Source organism: Falco punctatus (assembly GCF_963210335.1).
Source record: "Falco punctatus genome assembly, chromosome: 5".
Classification (NCBI taxonomy): domain Eukaryota; kingdom Metazoa; phylum Chordata; class Aves; order Falconiformes; family Falconidae; genus Falco; species Falco punctatus.
The window spans coordinates 67,924,461-67,948,745 of record NC_137584.1 but is presented as its reverse complement, the minus strand read 5'-3'; the positions used below and the strand labels follow the sequence as shown (position 1 = coordinate 67,948,745).

At 40.9% G+C, this 24,285-nt stretch overlaps 1 long non-coding RNA gene across 1 annotated transcript; it reads left to right on the top strand.

The window, feature by feature from the left end:
* Positions 1-2,004: 2,004 nt before the first annotated feature.
* Positions 2,005-20,299, top strand: LOC308064810. The gene is made up of 3 exons (XR_013928532.1): positions 2,005-15,621; positions 15,747-15,874; positions 16,281-20,299. It is a non-coding gene; the product is annotated as an uncharacterized lncRNA (long non-coding RNA).
* Positions 20,300-24,285: the final 3,986 nt, after the last annotated feature.

Genomic DNA, 24,285 nt, shown 5'->3' with positions numbered 1-24,285 from the left:
GGATTTGAGTTTTAAACATATCTGGCCTTGATATCTGGACTGGGGTTTGCCATGAGAGGAATAAGTCTAACTTGTTTTAAACCTCATGGGAAAGGTGATGTGCAAGATGGACACAAGATTTTCTGCCACACTGCAACCCCCCCTCATATTTTAAGTCACAGAATAGACAAGGACATACACTCCTCCATGACTCAGAACTACATGTCTGAAAGTGAATTGCATTTGCTTATCATTCATGCATGATTGTGTTCTTTTTCGATGGCCAGGTTTTTGCTTCCTGGAAAGCACTTTTGATTTTCAGTGATCTGCAAGAAGTTGTTCTTTCCCCAGGCAATGCTGACATCACACCTTTCCTCCATCAGATTGCTCTGGGCATGGTTCTGTGTATTTTTCCCAAGCACACCATAAAGGCCCAACCCTATATTCCCAGACACCCAAACTGCAACTGACTCACTGATGTTTTAGATATTCAGAGTACGCAAGAGGGGACCCAAACCAAGAGGTCAGTCTCTACTGAACTTTTTCCCTCACTATCAGGATTCTAGCACTAAGACCATACAAAAAATATTTTTAACACTGTATTTCTGCCTTCCCTCCTTTTTCTAGTCTTCAGTGTCTTGGGTCTTTGGTCTTGCTCCTCCTGTTTCTTCCTACTCACTCTGTTTTTTTTGATCCTGGGGGTTTGCCCTGTTGATTTTTCTACTTTTGTCTGCTTTCTGTCGTGTGTTTCTTCAATTTGTCTAACTCCTGTTTCCCTTTTACCTCCCTTACCTCTCTCCTTTCTTTTTTTTAAACTCAGGACACTTTTTCATTCTTCTTTCATGCTGGTTTTTTCACCTCCTTCTTGTTTGTTTCTTTGTTTTGCTATTTCTACTGTTGTTGCTAGAGCTCCCTTACTTGTTGTGATGAATATACAGTTAGAGGTATACCCAGTTTAAAGAAGTTTCCAGTGTAAAAAGAAAAGCAAAAAAGAAGTTGGAAAGAAAGGAAATATTGTTATCTTCATTTTAATGAGGGAAAACTGTGGCAATAAGAAAGTCAATAATGTTTTTTAGGTCACACAGAGAGCCTGTGGCTGAACCAGAAGGAAATGCCAAGCCTCATAGATTTCATTCAGTGTCTTACTCATAATTTCTTGCTAATTTTTGCAAGTGTCTGCAGTGTAATGATTTGCAGTGTGATAATAAAAGCACTGTCTACAAAGAAGCAGACTTCCTACACTGCTATGGGTTTTCAAGCTTACCATAAAACTCACTGATTACTTGGCGTACACTGTGTTACAAAATAATAATTATTTTAAGAAAAACAGTTTTATTGGAGTATTTTTCCATGACCAATTCACATCTTACTGTGAAAGCCCACCAGATAGCCAATCCTGTAAGTTCTGGCATCTGCATTTAACCAACAAATTCTTTGAAGAAATTTGGAGTAACCTAGTTTTCCCAGTTTAAGTCAGCTCCGTTAAGATGAACACTGATCCACATTCTAATAAATTCACAGAATTCATCTCAGTCTGTGTTCAAAATCTTTACTATTTGAAATAGATGCCATTAACAACTACTGATGGTTTCTCTGATTAATGTTAAGCACTAAATGCAGTACCAGCTGACACTTGCAGTACTTGTTCTCATGGAGGAGGGGTTGTGAGTACACAGGCGTGTGTCTCTGGGGGTAGCTGAATGTTAGCCTCTGGTTATTGCTTGCTTCTCACTGTTTTAACCTGCTCCAGGCAGGCTATTTCTTTCTGCATCCATTCATTTTAGGGAGATTTTGCCTATATGTGTCAAGGAGAGGAGTGCAGAAAGAATGCAGAACTTCTGAACCTCTCAATGTACTATGAATAATGCCTAGGCAGATGCCAATATGGAGCTACAGAGAATCTGGGTGCACTCACCTACCCAGATCCTACAATTATATGGATGCCTCTCCAGCAGCTGGGGGAGTCAAATGGGCACCAGCAGCATGGCAATACTCATCTTTCCTCCTCTAAAAGCTGAGGAGTCAAGCCATGATTTGGTGGTTGCTGGTTGAACTCAGAGCCTCAGTGTGTGCTGCTCTTGGGACAGCTGCCCTGCCCAGGACCCTGGGCCTCCAGGCACCCACTCCCAGATAGTAAAGCTGCATGTTTGTTTCTAATGGAGCATGACCAGGAGCAAACCAGCCTTGTGTTCACACAGGCCAGCTGTTGGGCAGAAGGATATTACAGTGACAGAGTAAATCCTTCTGGGGCTGCCAGCTTCACCTTGTACAAGGCCGAGCTTTCCTCACTTGCAGTGGGGCTTTGGCCTTTCATAGGGCATAACCACCATGGGGCAAATGTGGTTTTGATGTAAGTCCATTAGCTTGGGTGAGCTTGTAGAAAGGTGAGTGCAGCACTGTGTGTGCACATCAAGCCATACCTCACTTCAGCTGTGCTGAAATTTCTCTCTTTCCCTTAGTGTGTCTGTTGCTCCTGAGAGTAGACTGGGAGAACTAATCAGACTGTATAAATATAGCCATGCAGCACAGCATAAATGCACTTTAAACAGATTTATGCCACCAAGGGGATTTCAGGATTAGTGTAATTGCTGCACAGTTGCCTCAGTAAATGTGATGCGATGAATTTATATAATTGGCTTGGTGCTGCACTGAGGCATGGGGATGGGAAGCGAAAGCAACGTCTGCTGAGGCTGCCCCCACTTACGGAGAAGCTTCTCAGATATCTCAGAGAAGCCAGTGCTCACATTCATTCAAACCGAAAACTAGCAAATGAGTGCACCGACATTAAAACAAAACTCAAACGCAGCAGCAGCCTCCTGATGAAGGCCGAGATGCCAGAATGAAGATGAGAGCTGTGTCAAATTCTAATCTCACAAAAAGTGATGTAAATGTGGAGTAACTCCAGTGAAATCTATGAAGTGGGTTTGAAATGGGCCTAGAGGGGCTTATTTACAGCACATAAATTTAGACACTGAGTCAAATCCCTAATTTATGAGGCTACAGGCTCCATCTAGAGTTAAGCGTTACCTCAGAGGGATTCAGAGGTACTCAAGGTAAACTTGTGCTCTAAACTGTTCTAGAAGAACCAGTCTGTCTCTCTGTTAAGGGTAAAGATATGCTGGGGAGGTAAGACTTGTCATGTTGGTGACTAAATTAGGTGTGCAAAATTAGGCAGAGTGAAAATGCCCTGAAATGTCCAGATACAGAACCCTAGAAAGAAAAGCTGACCTCCTCAAAAAGCTGTGCCTATTGCAAAAAACATTGAGTGTCACCGTTATATACCAGATCCCCCCAAGGCCGTAATCTGCTCCCAGGCCCTTACTATCAGTAAGACAGTCTTCTCTTTCAGTAGAAAATTTGCAGCCATCAATCCAGTTTCTCTCCTCGCCATGTTCTTGATATCCTCACTGAAGCATTAAAGCATACTTCAGTTAGGAAAATACTTGCCATGGATCCCATGCCTAGAACGCTTGAGGCACCAAGTGGATGTCTGCACTAAATGTTGTACTGTTTGGCACTCTCTGCTTGTACTGGAAATACAAAGGTGCACTTGCAAGGGCAGTCTTTTTGGAATTCTCCACCTCATATTAGCTTCCTGACTTGTACCCTCGCATGCGAAGCCAAAGATGAGTGCCTGTAAAGGAGCACTGTCAATTGAGTGGATTAGGATGCTAGTTCCTATGATTGAGCAAACACCTCCATACCACCTATACATGCCATCCATTCATCCTCTTCAGGGCAAAGTCAAACAGTTAAAGTGAAGATGGCTCACCTAAACAGCTGGTCTCCTCTGAAATGCCTGAGTCCTGTGATGGCAACCAATGTTAGATCAATGGTGGCTTCTTCTCTCCGCTCCCAACTTCAACTACAGCACAGGAGAGGACCATTTAGGAAACGTGTTCCCTGTGAACACTTAGAAGCTGTTACCAGCAACTTGCTGAGAGAGAAACCTAACTGAAGCCATATAGATGGGCTTAATATGCACTGTCATGCTCAATTTGGCATGTTGGCAGGTGTGCCAGCGCTTCTCCAGGACAAGAGCACAGTAGCTTCACCCTCTGGGCATACATCCAGCGTGCTGGGTTTGGGGCAGGGACAGGCTCACAGGGAGCACTGGGCACCTACCGAGTGCCTGTACCATACCGGGTTCCAGACTGCCATTACAGACATCGTTTCTGCAAGGGTTTCCACTGACTGGAGAACAGCAAGAAGAAGCCTTTGTAGATTGCTGCATTATTGTCAAGCACATGCTGGGCTTTTTTTGATCAGAGAAACAGAGATGGGAATCCCCAAGGATCTTAGCACTGGAAACATTTCCAGACCAGCTGACCACAATGTTAGCATATCAGCTACAGCAGCAATCAGGCCTCCATATGCAAAGGTGACATCTCCCTTAGTATGCTTTTATCTCGTTGACCTCACAGGCGACCTACCCAAGCTGACCTGGTTAGCAGAAGGCAGGATGGGGATGGCTTCATGATTTTGAAGAGATAAGAGAGTTTTTCTTTTACTGTACTGGCTCTTGAGTGTTGCCTCTGCAGGTCGGTGCTGTGCTTCCTGCAGGTTTCCTGGAAGGTGGCCTGTGTCATCCTGACCTTCTGCAGTAGACAGTTCATCATCCTGCATGTGGAACACAATCTTTTGCCACTGACTGAGGTTTCTTTCCTCAGCCCAGCATGCACCTTTGTCAAGTTCAGCAAGCTGGGTTTTTCAAGCTCAGGAAAAGTCCCTTTTTGAAGCAACTTCTCAAACTAGTTGTCTTACTCAACCTTGTTTGCCTCCTCTTTCTCTGCTGTTCTCTGCAGCTGTTCTCTGCAGCTAGGGGCAAAGTTGGAGTGACAGCAGCTGCTGGAAGCCCATAGACACAACTGCCTGGAAGACGCTAGGGCAAAACTGTTGCTGTCTGAAAGCAAAACCTCCACCAGCTCCTCAGCAGCTCCTCTGGAGCCCTGAGGATGAGCCTCACGGTGCAGAAACCTGTGGGCTCATAACAGCCTCAGATGCTTGAGTCAGCTGCCCCAAAGAAAACTGATCACAGCACAGGGGAAGAAAAATCCTGTGATTTTGACCTCTACTTGTGAAAAGTAGTGATTTAGAGTTAAATTTTTCTGGGCAACCCCCTGTGCATGGCAGAAGCTGTCTCAGAGTGCACAGGGCCTGGCATGAATACCCAGGAGCATAGAGACCCCTACAGCTCTGAGTACATGACTTCCAGGAAAATCCCCCCACATGGAAGTAAATATTAAAACAGAAGTTGGCTGCCTGCTAAAACAAGATTTGGGCAGTTCCTTCACACTCAGCCGCCAGCTCTTCAGCTGTATCTTCTTGGCCTGTGATTTTTGTAACTGGGACTTCCAACCACTCTCCCATCCAAGGACCAGACAGATAGGAGCTGTTTAACTTGCAAGACTGAATAAGACTGAGTGCAGCCAGGGCAGGGCAGACAAAGCTTAGAAGAAGGATTACAGAGAAAGTGTCATAAGAAAGACCACATTTTGTCCAACAAAATATCCATCCTCTTCAGGATGTCACAGGTCTTCTGCAGGGCCTGCTTCTCCTTAGCTTGACATCTCAAACACATCAATTTTGGGGAAAGACATTTCCTTTTGTTCCCCTTTGGGCCAGGCACTGGTTATTGAATCTTAATATTCTGCATTTCCTGTGCATCAGCTTTATTGCAGATGAAGTGTGGGAATATATGAAGTCAAAAGCTGATTTAATTCCCTTCTCAGTTTAAAAGCCTTAGGCTTCCTCCAGCTTTACATCCCTTCATATTGCAATACATACAACACTGGACTCATACTTCTTGTCAGTGCTATGACTACAAACACGGCAAAACAAATTCTGCTCTCAAGCAGTAACTCCTGATAGCTGATGGTGGACTTGCAGTGGTGTAATGAGGCATAGAATTTGCTCCAATGTGGTTTTAATACAACTAGAGAGACTCAGGCTATTTATTATGGGAGTCATATAAACAAGTCATTCAAACAAAATCCTCCTAATTTTACAGCAGTCTAGACATGTAGCATATTGCAAAGCCATGTCTAAGGACAGCGTCATTAAAGTTTTTAACCTTATTTCCAGTTCAGAGGAGAACTGAGGATAAATGTGGCAGTCTGGCACCTAACATATTATCCCACAGTACCTAAAAGCAGTGCCAGAGTCATCTGAAAAGCCCTTTGATTATTACATGATAAGAAAGGTTTATTGCATGTTTGCTGTGCTGGGATAACATTGGCTTTAATGTGTTTTGCCAAGTTTGCACACTTTCTGTGGGAACTCTCCTCATTCCAATGAAATGGGATGATAGGAAGCATTTTATTAGAGTTTACTGGAAAAATGTGCCATAAGTGCCAAGGAGCCAGGACTGTTGTCCAGCTGGCTGAAGACAGACAATGCGTAAGTTACAAAAAGCCGCAGGATTGCTGGGCTGCATGGAAATTCCCGTTTCAGCTGGTGCCTGGTCTCCCAAATTCATACACCTTCCATGAAACACATGCAAGTCTTCTGTGCCAAACCTAAACAATGTCTAGGAAATACACTGTAATGGTTGCCTTATGGTCAGCAGGATTTTGAAGAGATGGAGCTGACTGTTCTCCTTGAAGTCACCCATGCTCCTGGGGACTTGATGGCAGCACGACACTCCTGCACACCTTCAGGGCACACAGCACATTGCCTCCTGTGTGGCTCTGCAAGTTGGCACAAATGGGGCAACGCTGTCACCTCTTGAGGCTTCATGTGTACCTCACCTCTTTTATTTTCAGTATGAAAGCGGCTTATCTTGCAATGTAAAGCTCAGAGCTCTCTCAGCAGAGCCAATGACATCTGGAAGTAGAAAATGCCTCCCAAATATTTATGAGATACATCAACAATTTCCAGATTACTATTTTTCTCTAGTGTCTAACCTGAAACTTCCTTACTGCATTTTTAATTGCTATTTGTTTATTCATGAAGACATTTCAGTAATTAATTTTATGAGTAATATTCTAAATGAAGGCATAAAATTAATTTCAAGAGACAGTGGACCAAAACAAAGAGAGTCCTGAGAAAAGATTTGGAAGAGGAGACTGGGTCTGATGTGTACTTTTCTGGCATAGGAAATGCCATAGAGGGAAGGAAGGCAGAAATTGTGGGAGGAGGCAAACTGCAGCCACTAGTGGATGAGTGGCAGGAGTGAGAAACATAACATCAAGAGGAGTCGCATGCTATGTCTGGGTGAGATGCATTATTGTGCAAAGCATCAGTGGAAAGATAAACTGAGATATATGGGGATATGGCTTCTCAAGCTACTGGGAAGAGGTTTTGGTTGATTGCCAGAACATAAATATTTTAAATGAAGTTCAGGCTCTGCTAAAATCTGTGAGAGTTTCACCATCAACTTCAGCAGGACTAAAATTTTACTCTGATTTATTAATAGTTTTGTTTGGGGTTGTTTGGTTTGGTTTTTTTCTTTTTTTTTTTTTGGGGGGGAGGGGGCATAGCTTCAGAAAATGTCAAAATACAAATAGGCTGGTATTAAAGCTCTGGATCCAAATTGAGATCTACATTCCTACATTACTGACTCGGAGAACTGAGGCAAAACACAGAGTGGTAATAGATTGAACAATGGCACAGTCAGATCTAATTCTAGAAGTCTTCAGCTAGAAGTAGTGCAGTCCTGGAGCTCTGATCTAGCCTGAGACTGAGATAAAAGACACAGATCACCACCCTAAGTGTGGATCAGATTTTATTAAAAATGCAGGAGGTAAAAAAATTCTGAAGAATAATAGCAAGAAAAATTAGCAGGTTTTTTTCTTTTGTCTTCCTTTCTGTATCTGGTCACTCCCAATTTCATATCAGTACACTATAATAATACAATATCAGCTACCACATATATTTCAATTTAAACTTTCAAATGTTATGTTCTCCTGTGCATTGTCACTTTAAAACTAATAATAAATACAACCCATGATTCAGCAAAGTCTCTAAGTGGTCCCCCTTCTGTGAGTCTACAATATACAGTTGTGTAAATGATAAATGTTTCAGGACATGAATGAGCTGGAAAAAATGAGGGATGGGATTTTGGGAGCGGGGAAGGAAAATGGAAAACATATAATATTTCATTTTCCTTTGATCTGAAATGTTTAATCTGAAATAAAGCATTTAGCGTTGGCCTTATTTAGGTCTTTCCAAAAAAACATGCAGTTAATACTGAAACATAAAAACTGTTTCAAAATGAAGTGTTGACCTTTCTGTACAACTGTCCTTTCTATTATGTTTCTGAATGCAATTGCAGTTTTTAAACTGCAATTTTAAAAATAAAAATAAAGTAGCCTAGCTGTCATGTAAATGACCTTACACTACTCGTAAGATCAAAAGTTAGGTAACATTAATGTGGTTTGTAACATTAAAGTGAAATAAGAGTAAAAGGAAGTCTGCATTGAGAGGAAGACATACTTTGGGAATACAGATTAATGTGTGCAAAGAATGCATTCTAGCATGTAAACTGTCTGCAAAAGTTTAGCTAGTGTACAAACAGTCTTACAATGTGTTTGCATTTTGCAGGCCAACAAACACTCATCAATAAATCAGTGAGGCCAGTCAAGATGTCTGTAACACAGCAAGAGGCACAGCAACAGCAGCAACAAACTCCTTTCTCGCTGCCTGCAAACATCCCAAACTTTTACAGGGTTCATTCCTAGCAGGCTGAGAAGTGCGCGATCTTCTGAACTTAATATCTTTAGTCCAGCAGAGAGAAATCATCTTCTCAAAAGCTGGTACTTTGATCACCCTCAGAAATAAAGATCAGAGGATGACTAAGGGTCTTGGGAATTGAATTCTTGCTCTCTTTCTTACTCAAGCAGGCACGCAAAAACGCACACAAAGGCACATTTTCATGTATTTGTTATTGACGCAGACACACTTCAATGAGAGATCCTTACAGCGCACGTACTTAACTGACACGTTACACAAATGTTTGCTGTGTACAGAATAATCAAGGAAACAGACTCATGTTTATTATTACTGAATCAGCAGCAGTCTAATGGATTAAAAACATCCTCTCTTTCTTTTTTTTTTCTCTCCTGTTGTGAAAGTGCCAGTGTTGTAAACTCTCCCTGCAAGAGAAGTGGGTGGAGATGAAGCGACTTGTGACCTCCGTGATCTGTGTGCTCCCAATCTCTCAGGTTAGGTCTTCTGGCCACAACCCAAAATCTTGGAACATCAGCTACAGATACTTGGAGCCAATTGGGTTGGGAAAGAAGACGGTAAATGTCTGTTTCCGGTTCACAGGCCCCTTCGCGTCACCACATATTTTGGAAGTCTGTCTGGCTTCCTGACTTTGAGAGTCTCTTGATTTAGACTTCAGGGAGTAGTAGTGAAAGGCCGGGAAACAAGGCTTACCTAAAACCTCAAGAATAGTTGGAACGTTTTGTTTTCTCTGACTTTTAATGCTTTTAAAGCTTTAATTTATTAGATTTTTTTTTAGGGATATTTATAGTAATTCCTGTTGTTATAACGAATTGTCGTTCTTTACACATATTCTCTTCAAATTGGAAAAGATGCCCTAAAATGGATCTGAACTCTTCCTTCTCCATCTAGATTTCCACAGATTTCACTGATATCGGGGCTGGACCTTGAGGCCACTGTAACCTCAAACAGGAAGGTTCAGTCTACAATGAAATAGTATTTTCCTAAATCTGAAAATACTGCCAGTCCTGTTTAAGCACAGAATTGTCAGTCCTTGTGAAGCTTTTTTACATCTAAATTAACTCCATAAAATTTGCTCGATCTGATTCTGCTTTTAATGTGGGAACAACAGAATTTAGAAGAGTTTTGCATATTGTTATAAAACTATTTTTCATCTCTCTGCGATAAACAACACAGCACAGAGGCCTGGCTGCCACTCAGTGGGGAAGTGGTGTGTAATTATGAGGGACTGTACCTGTCCCAGCCCATTAAAATAGCTCAGTTTGGTAAGCAGCTCGTAGAAGGAGCTGTAATACATGGGAAAAATAACTGGGTTACTATCATGATTTGAAGAGGGAGAGAGAAGATGAGAGAGTATACAGAAAGCTGCCATTATCCATGCTGGAAGCAGTTGCTAGAAAAATGGAGAAAAAGATGAAAGCAAAGAGACCAGGCAAGAGCATAGATAGGGCCCTTTTACCTTTCTAATGGCCATTCCTGGCATGGGCATTCCTGCCACTCTTTGCCAAGTTCTCTGTTGGTGGAGGGGGCTGGGGTTTGGGATTTTGGATCTGGTTGGGTGTGTGCAATGGGGCTGTAACTTCTGAAACCTCAGCTGTATACTCAACATCGGGCTTTCTGTTATTGTCGCAATCAGAGTACAGACAGGTCATTCCCGGGCAAGTACAGCGTTCCTCACAGGCTCCTCATCAGCCTGGCACTATTACGCCACCTCAGCAAGAAATTCCTACCCACGTTTCCATAAGTTTTCTCATTCTTGCAAAAGTGACTCTGGAAGGGTCACATTTCCATGACCAGGCCTACTGATGCATTTAACTTTCTCTTAGTCAGAGCTGAACTGCATACACTTGGCAGCATGCCTGGGCAAGCACGCAAAGCACAGCCTTCCCTTTTCATCCCAGCCGTTTGTCAAAGGATGCAGCCGTTGTTCTTGTTTCTCCTCGGGCCTGTGTTCCTCCTATGCTGACCACGTCTTCCAAGCCCATGGCAGATCTGCCTGTTGGCATGGCAGGCGGTGTTGGAAGGACAAGGAAACCTGCTGACAGGAAAGCCAGTGAAACACAACCTAAAAGTAAAAGACTACTGCCTGTGCCACTGAAGAAAAGGCCCTTTAATTTTTAAGGACTGGTCTTTTTCAATCACCTTGCAATGGTCTTTCAATGATGGCCTCTGCTCGGGCCGTGCACTTCATCACCTCATGAAGGGTGAGGGTTGTACACATGGCAAAACTGACCACAGCAAACAAGATCTCCATAGAAGTGCAAGGTGGAAAGTTCTTGTCAGACTCTTTCCTGTGTAAATTCCGGTCCACCTGCTGCAGAGATATGTCTGCTCTTTGTTCATCAAAGTGTGATGCCGCCAGATGAAAAAGGCAGAGGGTGTTACATCTGGGGAGGTGTGGGGCACCGAAACACTCCTCCAGATGAACTCTGTCACCACAGGTGTGTGCAGGCCAAGCCATTGTTTGGCACTGGCCATTCCCCAGAGGCAGAACCTGTTGTGCATGTTTGTAAGGTTTAGCTTTACTGCCACGTACACCCAACAGTCACAGGAGGAGGGAAACACTTGGATGAGCCAGGAGGCATCACCTTCAGCACTTCCACTAAAGGGCATCACCAGGAGTGGAGCCTTCAGCTTAATTTGACTCAGCACAGGAAACCTCACCTGGCCCGGACATGAACAGGACTGGCAGACAGAGAGCTCTTTCTCGATTCTGTGGGTGATGGTGCGTGACCTTTTTTAGCTGATGGAGTGATTTGTCTGGTTAATTCGATACAATTCTACAAAGTGATGGGAAACATGCCCATCGCCACAGGCAGTTCATGCCCCAAAGCTGCCTGTGAAACCCTTTGCTTCTTTAACAACTGGGATGCTAATCTCTGAAAACAGCTGTTATAACTTTTGCAACTCCATTTCATCAAAGGTAGGTTCTAGCAAGTGAGAAATTTTCCATTAAAAATTTTTGCCAACCGGAAGTTTCAAGGTTTTTTTGCATGAAGAATATTCGCTTGGCACAGAAAATCATTCCTTGTCCCGCAAAAGCTAAATCCCTGGCTTTGTGGCTACACATGGAGACCATTCTTGGTGTTCCTTATTACTTGGCCCTCTGTTCTACCAAATAGGCTTAACTGTGACACTGAAAATACTGACAACTGCAGAGTATCTTGTGGCCTACTTTATCAAGGGTTTAAATACCTTATTATTCCTATTTATATTAGTGTGAGTCTGTATTTGTTAGTGGAAGTAAGGTCTGCAGAGAGGTTTAGGGGCCTCACTCCAGTTCAGGTGCCTTGCTGTCCATTGAGGTGATCTAACAAGAAACGCAGAGCTGAAAAAACTTGCGGATCTGGGCCTCCCTCCAGATTTACAGTGGGGATAACAGAAATTGCCTTTTGTAGCTGTCATTTGTTTGGGAGGCCTGTGTTGCATGTTTGCTCCTTGGCAGGATGAGAGCTACAAAGTGAACAAATATACTTTGACCACAAATGAGCAAGCAAATGGAAGGAAGTACTGTTTAAAAAAATGCTTTTAGTGACTTATTCCAGTTACAAGAATGGCAAGAGGTATTTTCTAGGAAGGAAGAGACTTTCTAAATTGTTGTATGCAAAGATGGTCTGTTTTATTACTTCATTCTGAAAAAAAAAAAAAGTTAGACGTAACTACTGTGAACAGAATAGCTCTGGCAGAATATGAGCACTCCAGGACTTGGTTTGTCTCAGAAAGAACATGTCATATCACCATGATCATCATCTATTGTGACATCACAAAATATGATACTGAGATTATATTGCTGTTCTCTGTAAGTCTACTTAGTCTCTTTCCCACCTCCCCCCCCCCCCAGTCTGACCTCATTCTGGTGAGGGACAGCCAGCTACTACTTCCCACCATTGTGGCCAGCAACTAGCTTCACATATGACTTACTTGTTTCCTCATTAGTCTTACAAATGTTGGACATTTCTCTAGTTGGTGATATAATATGTCTGATGCCAGAAGAGGAGCTAAATAAAGACCTCTCACTAACAAATCACTTACAATCATTAGTCACTGCGTACCTTCTTCTGGATTAAATAACACAGAATATTACCTAACCAAATTATCTCAGTGCAACAGCAAAAGATGGACCTGATTTTGGACTTTAAATTCCAACTCCAGTTTTTGATTTACATACCGATCAGGCTTCCAACTGACCTCTATGAATGAGCAGAAATTAATGTACTCTAAATTTTGAACCCACATTAAAGGATACTAATCATCCAAAGCCTTAGTTTTTGCTATTTTGTAATGATCATACCTGGCTCAGATTCAGGATTCTGTCCCATGTCTCTAAATCACCTGGTGTACACATTTCCTTGATAAAGATTGACTTCTACTGAATGAAAAACCACTACTGAAGAGCTGGGTTTGACTATTATCACACATAATAACAAAACCGCTTTATTATACTGCTTTATACTTTGGTTAAACTAACTAGGAAACTTCTCTTGCTTTAAAGTCTCATCTAGAGATGAGCCAGCTTATTACCAGTAATAACTGTATATAAAGGAATGAGCCACGCCATGAGGGATAGTCCCTGACAGTTCTGGCCTCAGTGGTAAAGTAGGTAGGTGGGTAGATTTGTCTTGAGAGTGGCTTTTCTATCCATTGCACGGTAGCACTGGTGCCAATGAAGAGACTTTCTCCAGCAATGATGAGAGGACATCATTGTCCTAAACTGAAATGCTGGGGTATGCTCATCTATGGGCACAAAATCAGGTAAGTAATCTTTATAAATATTTCTGACTGCTAATGCATTTAATTACATACATAGGAATGGATACAGTCTAGTACTGAACCATATATAAGAGTGCACCACTGTATTCCTAGTCAGAAACACATTTATTCTGTGTCCCATTCTTGGAGGAGGGGTTGTAATGCTGCCTTGCCAGTGCCTCCTTGTCTAGAAAGCAAATATCCAGGGCAGGAAGGGGTGTAGAGGTTTTCATTTGTGAGTGCAAAAAGGTAAGGAAAAGAAACCAGCTCCTTGCAAGAGCTGAAACATGCTATGCAAATAGGTAGCAAATATACTCTGTACTTTTCTACTACCAACACAGTAAATGCTGCTTACAGACAGGATTGTACTCTTTGTTGCTGCTCCCTCTAACAGCTGCATATACATGCCAAAAAGTGTGCTCTCAGAAGCACTTGCCCACTACCATGGAGGATGAAGTCTGTGTGGAGGCTATTCACTCTTACTTTTGGATTTATAGAAGGAACAAAAACATGAAGACAGAAACAAAATAGAAGCAAAGTATTTAAAGATGAAATAATAAATACAGATAATTCAGATAACTCAATGTAGTAATGTTATTAAGGGAGCATTGTGGAGTAACAAAGTGCCTCATGTCAGCAATAAGCTCCTGGAGGACAGATCCCTGCTTCCCCACTAAAGTAATTAACTATGCCTGCACTGGGGAGGAGTGCTGGACCTTCTTCTTGCTTATTCACACAAACGCTGCACGTTCTCTGTTTCTGCAAAATGCTTCAAATGCCTTTTTTTACCCCTCTTCTGTTTCTAATCTTTTCCTGGATTACTGAATGTACAGTGAAACTTCTTATCTTGTGCAGGAATTATGTTTATAAAAGAGAAGGAACTCAGGGACTGAATGCCGCAGGGACTTGGGCGGTGGGATGTAGAGACTTTTATCTTGAGGTTGCTTTCTTGAATCAGACCCAAGCTGGTAGTGACCTAAAATTGCCTCAGCCTAATGACTAGTCTCCACTGTGAAATGTGTTTGGTGGTCTCAGTTTATTTCCTGGTAAATACTTGTTTGTGCCCTAAATTACTTCCATAACTGGTATCCATGTTGGCAGTCTCACAGAGAGGTCAAGGGTTTGATGGGAACAGGGACTGAGCTATTCCTTCATGCTGCACGCTGGTCCCTTCTAGCCATGTGAAGAACCAATGCAGTTTACAGTGGTTCGAGGTCTACCTGCTTGTTCATCTGTTTCCTTTCAAGAATATATATTGCAATATGCTAACTCTGAAAAATTACTTATGATTGAAAATCAAGCTTCATTCATCCAGGGTCCTTTTAACATGCTGAAGGCCAAGGTGACTCCAGAAGCCTCAGGCAATAAAGGGTTAGCTCATGACAGGACATAGTCAGTCGGATTAGCATAGTTGATGGTATGTATCTGGATATAGAAACAGTGCACAAACAGTATAATTCATATAAATAATGTCTGTCAGCCCTCCCCTCTCCTTTTTCCTCCACCCTACTGCTCATTTCTGCTCTCCCAATTTTACTGGCATTTGTATTCAGGTATCAGGTATATAAGGTACCAGATCAGGAAGATCTATTGGTTACAGAAAATGAACTAGCAAAATTAAGTACATGATGAAGTAAACTTAATAAATTTGTTTGCAGCCAGTGCAAAGATTTTTTTGATTGATTTAAAAGCTTTCTGTTATTCCACACATCTAAAAAATTAAGATCCCTCAGACTGCTGTGAATAGCAGCAGAAGTGAAAACAAAATCAGTATTTCATCAATGATTTTCACACATATTTGTAAGTATATTCAGGACATATTTCTTCAAGTGTGCATTCAAAATTGATAGGAGCCAGAGGTCAGTAGAAAATTCAGCTGCCAGACGGCAACTTTTCAGTCACAGATTCACACAAAAATTCTGTAGGACCCTTCTGTCAGATTACACTGCAGAACTTACAATAAACCTTATGTTATCTGTCAAAAAAGTCACAATAAAATGCAGTCATGGGCACTTTTGGTCTGCATGCCAAGTAAGTCCGAAATGAGTTTTAGCACCGAAAATAACATCTGCTACTTGCATGGTCTTAGAGTGTGATAAGATGTGAAGTGCAGACAGGAATACAGATTGTTTGCTGTCACGCAGATACAGACAGTTAAGCTCCAGACCTGAAAGTGAGGTTTGACCACAGCTCCAGCCTATACAGGCAAGTTCTTCAACAATTATTAGTGTAAATGGTATTAAATGCATTCCTGCCAGCTGTTTAGGATTTTCAAGACAAGTCTCTTACTGTGTAGTTATAGCATTTACCATTGTAATTTTTAATTACAGGCTCTCATATTAACTGGAGCCACATGATATTATCATGGTGGAAGTGAATAACAACAGTGCTGTTGAAAATCTGTAAGACTGTATGCCACCATCTGAAAATACTGAGCCATAATTCATTTTACAGCAAGGTAGGTAGGATCAGTATTTTCCTATAGTATATACTGTCATATTTGTATATATATTGTATTTAAATGTTTTACAAAATAGGCATAAATTATCTGGAATTATTTTCCAAACATACTGTCTTTCTGAATTTTAAAGACATAATCTGCAGTAGATTTTTCTAGCAATTTAGAAGCCATAATGTATACACAAAGTATACGTGTACATGTGATAAAAGGACATTTGTAATACTGCTCTCTTTCTGTTCTTAATGGATTTACTAGAAATCAAAAGTGAATTTCTTTGCTTTGCCTTTTTCTTCTCCTGAGGTGAGTTCTGGAGTAATTTCCTTTAAAAAGTGGAATTGAGAATGGCACAAAATATGTTAGTTCATGTGTGTCTAAACAGATCATAAAATTTGCATCACCGCAGGCATTCAGATGGACAGAAAGTGCTTGTGGAAAAATGAAACAAAGGAGACATGAAAGCAGCCAGCCATATGATAAACCAGATTTTATGAATGTGCTTGCTTGTATCTAAGGAAGAACTGGTCTGCCTTGAAGTTTGTCTGGTTTTCCCCAGCTTGTGTAATAAAAGATATTACCTTTCCCCACCAATTTTCCCTTGTTTTATTTGTAAAAGCACATTCCGTTATTGAAATGGCCAGAGTGAAAGTCTGACTTAAAAAAAAAAAAAAAAAAAAAAGTCTGTTTCAAGTCTATGTGATCTCAGTGTGTGATGTCTTCTTAACTGGAGTTTTTCGGAACAGATTCCTCACCAATCCACTGCTTTTCAGAAAAAGCCCATAGGTGAAAAACCAAGCTTATGGCACAGCTGCACCTAGAAACACAGCACAGCTGTCAGCTGGGGCAGAAGGGAGATTTTCAATTTGCGAAGATAAAAGCATGATTTCATCTCCCTTCTTTACTGCTGAGCAAGTGTAAAGGGTGATCCTACGCTGCCCTCGCTCCTTCCAGGCAAATCTACACGAATTCAATGAGAGTTGTATAGATGAGCTGCAAGGACCGCACAGCCCAACACGACAACTATCTTTTTAACTTACAAAAGTAACTGCCAAGTAACTGGTAGTGATTACGCATTTCCCTACTCCTTGCATGCAGCTTCACTGGAAAGAAAGAGCATAGCAACTCTGCCTTTAGTTTGCACGCAGGCCGCCTGCTCCTGCACTTTCTAAGCCCCAAAATCTTTGGTATACCAATTCACTGTACAAATGACTGACTTGCAAATATTTGCAATGGGAGAGGGAACAGGTCCTAGGGCATCAGAATTTTAGGAGGTAGTTTTAAGCTGCTGCCAGAGCAAGTCAACATGTCTTAATGAAAGTTTCATCTGTGCGTAGTAGCTGAGAACAAAACCAATCTGTTTCCCAGCATTGTTTTGTTTTGCTGCTGCGCTCACATAATGCACACCAATCAGTACCGCTCTACTGGCAGTTTCCATGAAGCTGATTTTCTATAAATCTGAGTATACACTGTGCTAAATTGTTCCTTCTCCTGCATCGCCTTGCAGAGCGGTATTACTCAACACAGTATAAAATTCTTAGTCACCGCTGTCACTGGGCTTTCTGTGGCACAGACCCAGTTTTCTGTGCTGCATTCCTCATTTTATAGAACAAACTGGAGCTTGTTTTTCTTTGAGGAGCATTGACCAACATCCTGAATATGGTCCATTAGGGTCAAGCATGGAGCATTTCATCACCTCCCATTTCTCTGGGCTGCACTGTGTACTAGCATTAAGTTTGTATTTGCAGAAAACAGTCATCCACTCTTTCCTGCTTTGATACACCACAGCTGATGGCCATTCAAAGTGAGGAGTGGGGCTTAGCGCTTCTGTCCTGTGATATGTTACCTCTCCAAAGGAAACAGAATCATCTTCAAGCTCAGGTTTATTACAGCACTGAATTTAAATCCCCCACTTAAATTAATGATGCACGGTTCTCTTGTCTGATCTGACCAGTCCTCACTGCCCAACCAGTAAAGCACTTTCTATCACTATAAATGAAAGTAAGTGCTGAAAATTAGGGGAAGAAGAAGAGAGAGTAGGAAAACCAGCCAAAATTTCAGTGATATATGCAAACCAAGAGCATCTCTGCACACTCATCCAAACGCCCAAAGACCATCAGCTAGAACAGCCAGGACAGCTATTGTAAAGCCTAGTAGAAGCAGGGTGGTGGAAGGAAGGGTGAGCTGGAGAAGCATGCTCTGTAAATCTGCAGAGAGGACCAATGCAAGTCACTGCTTAGGCCCATGGGTGATCATTTCCTAGAAATAAAGGTTCAGGAGGGTTTTAATATCAAGACAAACTTATACCTCAGAGAAGAAGGTGGGGGGAAGTTTTACGTTTGCTGTGTACACCAAGCTGCCAGCACACAACCAGAACAAGCAGAGCGTTTTATGCACCTTGCTCTCCCATGAGACTCTGAGAGGAGCAGGAGTGCCAGGGGTACCTTACCTCCTCCTTTTCCCCATAAGGTTAAGCCTTCATGTGTGGGACTTCTGCACCTGATCAATTATCATTTTGAAGGCTTCAGACACTGCAGTACAGATACACTCCAGATTGTTCTTCCTACTGGATTAATATATGACTTAAATAAGCATAGCAAAGTTATTATAGCAGAGTACCTGAAACAGTCCATGCTCTGATCATGATGTACTGGGCTTGGCACAGCTCTACCACCCACGCTGAAAACATGCTATTGATGACAAAACCTGAAAGTCACCACAAGCCTTTCATAATCTAAATTACAGAGATGGTTTCTGAGTAGCAATCACATGGCAAAGATTGTCTGTGCGTGTTCAAAACCTGTTGGCCTGTGCAATGAGGCAGAAAGGTCAGGAGATGACAGGGTTATATCACTCACAAATCTGCCAGGGTTTACTCCTGTCATTAGCAGGGACTGAGAAGGTTGTACTCCCATAACATGTGAAATGGTTGTGTCTTATGATCACAGGCATGTGAAGTTTTCTCCTCCAAACTACACTCTCATCTTCCTTCAGATAGCACCATAGGCTGGGATTTGCTTTGTATTATCACACTGCTATCCACCAGTAGTGGTGATGGCAAACTCAGCAGATTATTCTGATCCAGATATATTTATTAAAGTCAAAGAAAGACCTCCCCGTGACTACCCTGATTCTTGGACTGTCTTGTGAGTCTGACTCCATCTCACACAAATTTCCCACTCCTCCACCCATTCTGTCTTCCATCTTGCCTGGTGGTTGAAAATCACAGGCTATTTCTCTTCTTGACTCCCTGGCATTTTGGAAAGAAATGAAAACTCCCAAGGGCTCTGTTAGTACTCCATGTGTTTGCTCAAACCTCTGTGTGTGTGCACAAGTGTGTATGCATGTGTCTGTCCGCAAGGTCTCTCTTGCTGTTTCCAGTGTGTAATCTGGATGCCTCTTGCGATCAACAGTGTACTCATTCTATCTGAAATCAGACCTGAGATGTGATTGCCCTGTGAAAGATTTAGTTGAGGGTAATTCTGAAAAGAACAAATACAACAAGAGTCGCTTACAGAACCCCAAAGTTCTGCAATCAGCTAAAGAACCCGAGACTTGTTTAGTTAGTCACTAATAACTGAGTGAAATGCAAGCAAGTAACGTCATTTTCTTCAGATAAGGCACTGGGGACCAAAAGAATTTGGACTTGTTTCCATTGACTACATGGTAGTAAATGTGGTAACTTCTGAAAAGTGTTTGAGAAGGCAGAATTCAGTATTTGTTGTATTTTGCAGGTGAGGGTTAATGGGTCAGGTTTCCTCAGCTGATTTAAATGATTCAGCAAGATGAACTGTTCCATCCTGATTTGAAAGGCAAGTCTCAAATATTCACATCTACAAATACTGGGAATACTCAGTCTAAGAGCTAACTCCACATCCAGTCTCTATGGAACCAAAATTCAGAGTAACTATGCACATATATTTACTAGAAATTTGATATCTGTTTCTTAAAACTGTAGGTTGGGGTCCTCTCTAACAGAAATAGTTACACCAGCTAAACAATGTTTTAGTTACAAGTTGACTTGCTTTGTAACTATAGAATATCCTTATTTAACAGGATGGGAAAAGTTGTTATTCTTCTCTACTAGTGAAATTTTCTTCTCCTTCTCTGCCTTTTTGTAACGGGTAAAACAGAAAAAAACAGTAATGGCATTTGTTGAGGAACCTGAACAAGGAAAATATGAAGCTGCAATTGAGGAATTTTAATAATTTGTCATATTCACTTTAGTATTGTTTGTAAATCTGGAATCTCTATTTAGAGTAATAAATTAGTGTTGTGTGAAAACATCAGAATTGTGTGGATTTCTGTAACAAATATTTGATTTTTTCATCAAAACATACATCTTCACTTATTGTCTTTCATTTGCTAGTAATTCTCAAGTATTTGTTACAAAACCAAAAATCAGAATAGTTGTTTTGCTGTTTTGCTAGGAAACAGGCAAAGCTTTAAACAAAACATAGTAAAATTTAATTTAATTTGAGTTGTTGGCTTGTTCACTTAATATTCACTGGATTTTAATGAAGAAAACTACCTTCCTTGATACCTGTGTCTGTGTTATACACATATTTATACCTTTAACAGAAATTCCTGATACAAAACTAGTTTAAGAGTAATCTCAGTGCTTTTTAAACCTGCTAAAGTTGTAGATTACCTTAAGTTTCATTTAAAGCAATTCAGGCTCTTTGATATGAACCAAAAATCAGTCTTCCACAATATGAAAAGTATCTCTCTGTTCAGCTGAGTTGTAAAAAAATTTTAGAAAGAGCTTTTAAGTCTACCTCAGCTTTACCCCTGAACGAGAAAACTTTGGTATTTGTAATGACTTGAAAAAAAGCCCTAGCAAACTTTTTTTCACCCAGTCTATCTATTCTTTTCCTCCACACACCTCCCAGCTCTAAACAAGTCAGACATATACACGTGGGAATGCTGCAAAAGACGTGGGGTGTATGTGTGAGTACATGGTGCAAAGGGAAGGTAGCTGATTTAGAGCACTATCCCTGGCCAAAGCCTCCTCTTTCCTGAGACTGGAAATGGATCCTGCAGAGCCCTTGGCTGGGATCAGAGACACTTCAGTCTGTACCAGCAGTAACAGATACATTGCTTGCAACAGGGTGATGACGCCTGCATGGCTATGGCCAGTTTCACTTTGAGTTTTCAGGTTCACACAATACTGAAACTCAAAGTACAAATAGTGGAGGGGATGTCCCAAAGTGCTGCAAAGTGATCACACCAGCTCCTTTTTCCAAAACCTATGCAAATTGCTGTTGGTGGGGTTTGCACAGCCTTACCTAGTAAATCATGCTACAAAGCCAGCTAGCACATTTTACAGTTATGAGTTCAAGCTTCCCACAGTGTTGCAACAAGTGACTGGACATTCAGCCTCAAAAACTCCACCTTGCACTCCCCTGGCACAGGAGGCAGCTCAAATAATGTCCTCAATAAATGCTCCAAAGAGCCCTCAGCAGAGGCTTATGCTGCCTGTGTGTTGTACATACCTCATTCAAATGAAGTGGGATTTAGGTGACACGGTGTTTTGTACTGGCTAAAACTAAGGGATGAATTTCACCACAAAGCAATACAAAAAGACCACACAACTGGCTTCAACTAAAGTGACTTGCAAATTGTGACTCTCCATAGACAGCACTGCCACCAGCCTGATTTAGATATCAGCATCTTTTGTGAGGCTGGTCTAATTGTGTCGTGGCCATATTTGAAAATACAGCAGCCAAAATATGCAAGGGAAAAGATTTCCTGAAAGTTCTAGAACATGTTGCTGAACTGTCACTTTTGATGAAAATTTCAATGCTTTCAAAGGATAAACATAAAACTACATGTTAGTGCAGGTTGAGATTGTGAAATGTTGAAGATACCCAACTTGTGATACTGCCACTTGTAAAAAGTGTTCGGTTTCAATTGCAAATTTCAATTGCAAATAATGATATTTTTCACACTGGAACAAACTGTTTCTCAGAAACTCTGACAAATGGGAATCTTCTGGACTTTATGTTAACTTGAATTATCGCTTGAAAAGGAAACTTATGGAGATACCATTTCACAGAGAATCACCTCTCTATCCATTTACAAGCACAAAATAGAATAGGATTTAATGAATCACTGACTTGTGATTCTATTCCACTAAAAACTGTCTATCTTCCTTCCTCTTCTCATTTCATGAAAGAGCAAGACATCATGTGAGGCTTTTCAACTGCATGGAGAATCTGGTTTTGACCATCACAGGTTTGCAAGTCCATAGTATATTACTGGCTAGCACCCACTGGCAAGTTATATTACAGCAGCTACATTAGGTAGTGCCAAAACACTAATCTGAAGTCAATTAACAATTGTTTCTAAGGGGTGTTTCATTCTAATCCTTAAATAATTCACCTGCCTTTGATGTTAATAAAGTGGCTCAAAGAAGTAACATTTGATGGAAAAAAGCCACAGATGCCAGAAATAACATGAAAAGCTCCTACTTAAAGCAGTTAACAGCTGGAAAGCTAAGTGTAACAATAAAATGTATTAAAGAGATGTATATATATTTAAGTGTACTTAGATTTTATTACTAAAATATATAATGTGATACACTGCAAGATTTAAGTAGTAGGGCTTTTTATTACCTTTTAAAGCATTCAGACAGAAAACAGTGGAGAATGAAGGATAATTCACTGCATTTTTGTGGGCAGCACCCACATGTTCACATTTCCCAATGTTTTTTTCTTTATGGGAAAAAAAGAGTGCACAGGGCAACAACTTGTTTTTTTCCCATGTAAAAATCATGTGCCAGTGATTCACTAATTCCTATTTTTCCTTGTGCTCATAAACGGACAGAGGGATGACTGTCAATGAAAATATTAAAGGATGGAGAATACCTCAGAGAGTCGACATTCCAAATGATATATTTAAGATAAGACAGATTCAAACAGGTCACTGGTTTGCAGTTGCACAACCGTCTGGATTTTTTGGATGTAGTTCATTTTGCTACAGTCTCCTGAAATTCTGACTTACGCACTGTTAGAAGCAAAACAGTTTGATGAGCTGACATTATAGTCACTCCCAAATGTTAAAAAAAACATGAGTCAGGGAATTCTACGGAACAGCTTTAAGAAAACCTTACGTTCTTTTGTTTTCTGATTTCTGAGCCATTAGGGTGCACTCCCTCCACACTTGCTGGCTTTCCTCTGCACCAATGAAGGCTAGAAATGTAAATTGACCATTAAAAACACAGACCAAGAGTCCCATACAACAAATTGCCTCCAGGATCTGGATTCACAATAAACTAGCAGCGTATCCTGTATAGCTGTATGGAAAAATCCACTCCTTCCACCTGTATTTTTATGTCTGGTCTTCACTTCCCTTCAAACATTTGAGTGGTCAAGTTTTATTTCCACGTGTCTTCACAGAAAATCAATGGTAAGCTTATACCCTGGAGTATCATCAGCAGAAATTATAGCTTCATAGCCTCAGAGAGGAGAAGGGCTGCTAGGTTGTTTTTTTTCGTGAGATCATAAGTGATCATCAAGACCATTCCCTGCACTAAAGTAACAACAAAATCAGAGCTATGAATTATGAAGTCAAACAATATTTCCTCCAAAACCACATTTTTTTCTAATTTCTAATCTGTTGTGTGAAAAAATGTCATGATGGAAAAAAATTAAATTCATTCCCCCCCCTAAAAATACAACCTTTTCTCAGTTATTTAAATAACAGAAATGTCCTTATGCCTGATTATAAAGATTTTTTGGGTTTTGTTATAACAGTAGTGCTAAATCAATGTGGAAACAGAAAGGAATCTTTGTGATTTATATAGCTTATTACAGCCAAGCTAAATAAAACTTCAGATATCAATATTGAATAGTGGACTTTTTTATCTCTGCAGCCCAAGAAAACTGACTTGAAAAATTTTTAAAAAGGAAAAGGAAAAAGACAAAGTCAGTACAAATTATGAATTCCACAAAATTATCACTTCTGGTCAAACTAGATATAAAACCCACAAACAAAAACGAGTCAAGACCACTGACTTCCTTAATGCAGCTGACAAGTTGTCAGGTGTTTCCTATGGCTTATGCGCTGTACAGAAACAGCTCACATGAGGAACAGCTGAACCTCGTAGCTGGTTCTTCAGCACCAATTCAACTCTGCAACTGTATCTCTGACCTTAGATGAAGCTTTACTCATGGAGGCTTGGAGCATCTTCCCAAGCAGACAATGCTTAATAATAGCCATATTTACTGAGCAGCTCCTCTTTAACCTTTTCTCTTTCCGGTGCAACTATTTAGGAGACCTACTAATGAAAGTTACATTAACTTCTGACTTCTGTGTGATGCAGATTGAATCTATAAAATTTTTCAAAAGGCTAGTTGAATTCAATGATCAATTAAAGACAGTGCAGATACTGAGTGGTAGTACTCTACTAT